This window comes from Herpailurus yagouaroundi, unplaced genomic scaffold (genome assembly GCF_014898765.1).
Source record: "Herpailurus yagouaroundi ecotype Mexico unplaced genomic scaffold, PumYag 28, whole genome shotgun sequence".
NCBI classification, from domain to species: Eukaryota; Metazoa; Chordata; class Mammalia; order Carnivora; family Felidae; genus Herpailurus; species Herpailurus yagouaroundi.
Genome location: NW_024412376.1, coordinates 95688069 through 95694842, shown reverse-complemented (window position 1 = coordinate 95694842; position 6774 = coordinate 95688069).

The following is a 6774-nucleotide window of genomic DNA, read 5'->3' as shown; positions in this document are numbered from 1 at the left end:
GGGGCGCCTGGGTGGCTCAGTCGGTCAAGCGGCCAACTTCGGCTCAGGTCACGATCTCACGGTCCGTGAGTTCGAGCCCCGCGTCGGGCTCTGTGCTGACAGCTCAGAGCCTGGAGCCTGTTTCGGATTCTGTGTCTCCCTCTCTCTCTCTGTCCCTCCCCTGTTCATGCTCTGTCTCTCTCTGTCTCAAAAATAAATAAACGTTAAAAAAAAAAAAAAGAAATAAAGGAGATAAAGACTAAAAAACAATAGAACAGATCAATGAAATCTGGGACTGTTTTTTTTTTAAATGATCAAGATTAATAAGTCTTTTGATAGCCTGATCAAAAAGGAGAGAGAGAGAGAGAGAGAGAAGATTCAAATAAAATCAGAAATGAAAGAGGAGAAAGAACTAACGCCATAGAAAAACAAAGGATTAAGCCATTATATTGTGAAAAATTATATGCCATAATATGGACAACCTAGAAAAAATGGATAAATTCCTAGAAATATATAATCTCCCAAAACTGAATCTGGAGGAAAGAGAAAATCTGAACAGAAAACTTGCTTGCAATGAAATTGAATTAGTAGTCAAAAAAATTCCCAACAAACAAAAGTTGAGGACCAGACCAATTCGCAGGTAAATTCTACCAAATATTTTAAAAAGTTAAAACCTATTCTCAAACTATTCCAAAAAATAAAAGAGGAATGAAAGTTTTTAATTATTCTATGAATTGGAGGCCAGCATTACCCTGATACCAAAACAAGGTAATGACACTAAAAAACAAACAAACAAAACTACAGGCCAATATCTCTGAGCAACATAGATGCAAATATCTTCAACAAAATATTAGCAAACTGTTTTCAATGATACTTTCAAAAAAATCATTCATCCATACATAATCAAGTGAGATTTATTCCAGGAATGAAACACTGGTTCAATATTCTCAAATCAATCAATATGATACATCACATTAATAAGAAAAAGGATAAAAACTATATGATCGTTTAAATAGATGCAGAAAAAGCATTTGACAAAGTAAAATATCCATTCATGATAAAAACCCTCAACAAATAAGTTTAGAGGGCACAAACCTCAACATAATAAAGTCCATATATGAATAACCAACAGCAAACATATCCAATGGCCAAAAACAGCTTTTCCTGTAATATCAGCAACAAGTTAAGGATGTTCACTCTCACCACTTCTATTCACATAGTACTCAAAGTCCTAGCCACAAAAATCAGACAAGAAAAAAAAATAAAATAAAATAAAGGGCATACACATTGGTAAGGAAGAAGTAAACTTTCACTATCTGCAGATGATATACTATATATAGAAAATCCTAAAGACTCCACCAAAAAACTAGTAGAACAAATACATTAATTCAGTAAAGTCACATTATACAAAGTGAAAATACAGAAATGTGTGCATTTCTATACACTAATAATGAAGCAGAAGAGAAATTAAGAAAATAATTTCATTTACAATTGCACCAAAAAGAATAAAACACCTAGGAATAAACTTAAGAAAGGAAGTAAAAGACCTGTACAACTAAAACTATAAAACACTGATGAAAGAAATTGAAGATGACACAAACAAATGGAAACAGAATTCCATGCTCATGGATTGGAAGAATACGGTTAAAATGTTCATAGCAGTCTACAGATTCAACATAATCCTTATCATAATATGAATAGCGTTTTTCACAGAACTAGAACAAATAATTCTAAACTTTGTACAGAGTGACAATAGACTTCAAATAACCAAAGCAATCTTGAAAAAGAACAAAACTGGAGGCATCGTAATTCCAGATTTCAAGATATACGACAAAGCTGTAGTAAGCAAAACAGTATGGCACTGGCACAAAAATAGGCAGATTAATAAAACAGAATAAGCCAATGTGTATAGGGTAAATTAGTCTATGACAAAGGAGACAAGAATACTCAATAGAAAAAAAGACAGTCTCTTCAACAAATGGTGCTGAAAAAACTGGACAGCTACATACAAAAGAAAGAAACAGGACCATGTTCTTAGACCACATACAAAAATAAACTCCAAGTGGATTAAAGACCAAAATGTGAGACCAAAACCATAAAAATCCTAGGAAAAAATGTAGGTAGTAATCTCTTAGACATCAGCCATAGAAATATCTTCTAGATATGCCTCTTTTGGCAAGGGAAATAAAAGTAAAATGAAACTACTGGAACAATACCAAAATAAAATGCTTTTGCACAACGAAGGAACAATCAACAAAACAAAAAGACAACGTACTGAATGGGAGATGATATTTGTAAATGATATATCCAATAAATGGTTAACATGCAAAATACAAAACTATTTATATAACTCAACACCAAGAAAACCAATATAAAAATGGGCAGAGAACCTCAACAGACATTTTTCCAAAGAAGACATACACGTGGCCAATGGACACATGAAAAGATGCTCCACATCACTTATCATCAGGGAAATGCAAATTAAAACCACAATGAGATACCACCTTAGACCTGTCAGAATGGCTAAAATCAAAAACACAAAAAATAACAAGTAGTGGAGAAGTTATGGAGAAAAAGGACCCCTTGTACACTGTTGGAGGAAACGCAAGCTGGTGTAGCCACTCTGGAAAATAGTATAAAGGTTCCTCAAAAAATTAAAAATAGAATTACCATACAATTCAGGAATTCTACTATTTGGCATTTACACAAAGGAAACAAAAACGCTAATCTGAAAAGATATATGCACCCTTGTGTTCATTTCAGCATTATTTACAAGAGGCAAGGTGTTAAAGCAACCCAAGTGTCTATCCATAAAAGAATAGATAAAGATGTGGTATATATGTATACAATGGAATATTAACCAACCATGAAAAGAATGATATCTTTCCATTTGCAACAATAGGGATGGCTCTACAGGGTATAATGCTAAGTGAAATAAGTTAGTCAGAGAAAGACAAATACCATATTATTTCACTCATATGTGGAATTTAAGAAACAAACCAAACAGAGAGAAAAAGACACAAACAAAAAACCTCCAGACTTTTAAATATAGAGAATAAACTGGTGATTGCCAGAGAGGAGGGGGATAGGGATATGGGTGATATTGGTGAAGGGGATTAAGAGTACACTTATCATGATGTCCACTCAGTAATGTATAGAACTGTTGAATCATATTGTACATCTGAAAGTAATACAAGACTGTATGTTAGCTATACTTGAATTAAAAAATAATTTAAAAAATATTGCAATCATATCAAGCATCTTTTCTGACTACAACTAGATATGAGAACAGAAATCAATAACAAGAAAAAAATTTTTGAAAAAAAAAAAACACGGAATCTAAACATGCTCCTAAATAACCAATATTTAACATAGAAATCAAAGAGGAAATAAAAAATACATGGAGACAAATAAAAATAAAAAGACAGTGTTCTAAAATTTTTGAAACATAGCAAGAGCAGTTCTAAGAGAAATGTGTATAGGAGGGGCAGGACTGTGTGAGTTGTGACAGCCAGCAGGACTTAACATCTGGAATTTTAAAAGTCAACAGCTCTACTCTTGGAGAGCAAGGAGAGTGAGATGACGCCAGAAGAGAGAGTTGTTGAGTCCTGGAAGGACAGAGCTCGGTGGGGGAACAAAGGCACTGGCAAGTGCCATTTCCTCTACCATCCCCCAGTGGAAATTCCAAAGGGAACCAGCTCCCATCACCAATCTTGCTTGTACCGTGCAAACGCCCAATGCTGTGCCTCTGTGGATCCATCCCTCCGACAGGCCTGCCTCTCTCCCTGTGCTGCAGGGCCCCTCCCACAGGGGACTACCCACAGCAAAGCTAGCTAAGCTTGCCCCTCCCGCCCCTGGGCACCTTGCGGATCCACCCCTCTAATATGCCTTTGGTCAAATCCCATCAAAGCAGCACCACAAGCCTGGCAGTGTGCAAGTAGCACAGACAGGGGCCACACCACTCCACAGTGAGTCCTGCCCCTGGGAGACAGGAAGATAAGGTACACAGCAGTCTGACTATGGCCCCAGCGGTGGGCTGGGGGCAGACATTGGGGCGGACTGTGGCCCTGCCCACCAGCACAAGTTTCTCCAGACAGCACATGGGAAGTGCCCTGCAGTGTGGAACTACCGCAGGGACTTGTCAAAATGATGAAACGGAAGAATTATCCTCAAAAGAAACTCCAGGAAGTAGCAACAGCTAACGAACTGATCAAAACCAATTTAAGCAATATAGCGGAATAAGAATTTAGAATAATAGTCATAAAATTAATCACTGGGCTTGAAAAAAACCCAGAGGACAGCAGAGAATCTACTGCTACAGAGATCAAGGGACTAAAAAATAGTCATGAAGAATTAAAAAATGCTATAAATGAGCTGCAAAATAAAATGGAAGTGGCCATAGCACGGATTGAAGAGTCAGAGGAGAGAATAGGTGAATTAGAAGATAAAATTATGGAAAAAGAGGAAGCTGAGAAAAAGAGAGATAAAAAAGTCCAGGAGTATCAGGGGAGAATTAGAGAATTAAGTGATGCAATCAAATGGAACAATATCCATATCATAGAAATTCCAGAAGAAGAGAGAGAGAGGGGCTGAAGGTATACTTGAACAAATCATAGTTGACAACTTCCCTGATCTGGGGAAGGAAACAGACATTGAAATCCAGCAGGCACAGAGAACTACATTCAAACGTAACTTGAAGCGATCTTCTGCACAACATATCATAGTGAAACTGACAAAATACAAGGATAAAGAGAGAATTCTGAAAGCAGCTAGGGATAAATGGGCCCTAACATACAAAGGTAAACACATAAAGATAGTAGCAGACCTATCTACTGAAACTTGGCAGGCCAGAAAGGAATAAAAGGAAATCTTCAATGTGATGAACAGAAAAAAATATGTAGCCAAGAATCCTTTATCCAGCAAGTCTGTCATTCAGAATAGATAAATAGAGAGATAAAGGTTTTCCCAAACAAACAAAAACTGAAGGAATTCATCACCACTAAACCAGCCCTACTAGAGATCCTAAGGGGGATTCTGTGAGTGAAATGTTGCAAGGACCACAAAGGACCTGAGACACCACTACAAGCATGAAACCTACAGGTATCACAATGACTCTAACCCATATCTTTCAATAATAACACTGAATGTAAATGGACTAAATGCTCCAACCAAAAGACATAGGGTATCAGAACGGATAAAAAAACAAGACCCATCTATTTGCTATCTACAAGAGACTCATTTTAGACCCGAGGACCTTCAGATTAAAAGCGAGGGGATGGAGAACTATCTATCATGCTACAGAAAGTCAAAAAAAGCTGGAGTAGCCATACATATATCAGACAAACTAGATTTTAAATTAAAGGCTGTAAAAAAGAGATGAGATGAAGAAGGGCACTATATAATAATTACACGATCTAATCATCAGGAAGAGCTAACAATTATAAGTGTCTTTGCACCGAATACAGGAGCCCCCAAATGTATAAAACAATTACTCACAAACATAAGCAACCTTATTGATAAGAATGTGGTAATTGCGGGGGACTTTAATACTCTACTTACAACAATGGATAGATCATTTAGACACAGGATCAATAAAGAAACAAGGGCTCTGAATGATACTTTGGATCAGATGGACTTGACAGATATATTTAGAACTCTGCATCCCAAAGCAACAGAATATACTTTCTTCTCAAGTGCATATGGAACATTCTCAAAGACAGATCACATACTGGGTCACAAAACAGCCCTTAATAAGTATTAAAAAAATTGAGATCATAGCATGCACACTTTCAGACCACAAGGCTATGAAACTTGAAATCAACCACATGAGAAAGTCTGGAAAACCTCCAAAAGCATGGAGGTTAAAGAACACCCTACTAAAGAATGAGTTGGCCAACCAGGCAATTAGAGAAGAAATTTAAAAATATATGGAAACAAATGAAAATGAAAATACAACAATCCAAGTGCTTTGGGATACAGCAAAGGCAGTCCTGAGAGGAAAATACACTGCAATCCAGGCCTATTTCAAGAAACAAGAAAAAACCCAAATACAAAATCTAACAGCACACCTAAAGGAAATAAAAACAGAACAGCAAAGACACTCCAAACACAGCATAAGAAGAGAAATAATAAAGATCAGAGCAGAAATAACTACAGAATCTAAAAAAAAACAGTAGAGCAGATCATTGAAACCAAGAGTTGTTTTTTTTTGAAAAGATAAATAAAATTGATAAACCCCTAGCCAGGCTTCCCAAAAAGAAATGGAGAGGACCTAAATAGATAAAATCATGAATGAAAATGAAATTCTTACAACCAATCTCTGAGAAATACAAGCAATTATCAGGGAATACTATGAAAAATTACACACCAACAAACTGGACAACCTGGAAGAAATGGACAGATTCCTAAGCATCCACACACTTCCAAAACTCAAATAGGATGAAATAGAGCTTGAACAGACCCATAACCAGCGAATAAATTCAATCAGTTAACAAAAATCTCCCAACAAATAAGAGTCCTAGACCAAATGGCTTCCTAGGGAATTCTACCAGACATTTAAAGCAGAGATAATACCTATCCTTCTCAAGCTGTTCCAAAACATAGAAAGGGAAGGAAAACCTCCAGACTCATTCTACGAAGCCAGCATTATTTTGATTCCCAAACCAGACAGAGATCCAGCAAAAAAACAGAACTACAGACCAATATCCCTGATGAATATGGATGCAAAAATTCTCAACAAGATACTAGCACATCGAATTCAACAGCACATAAAAAGAATTATTCACCATGATCAAG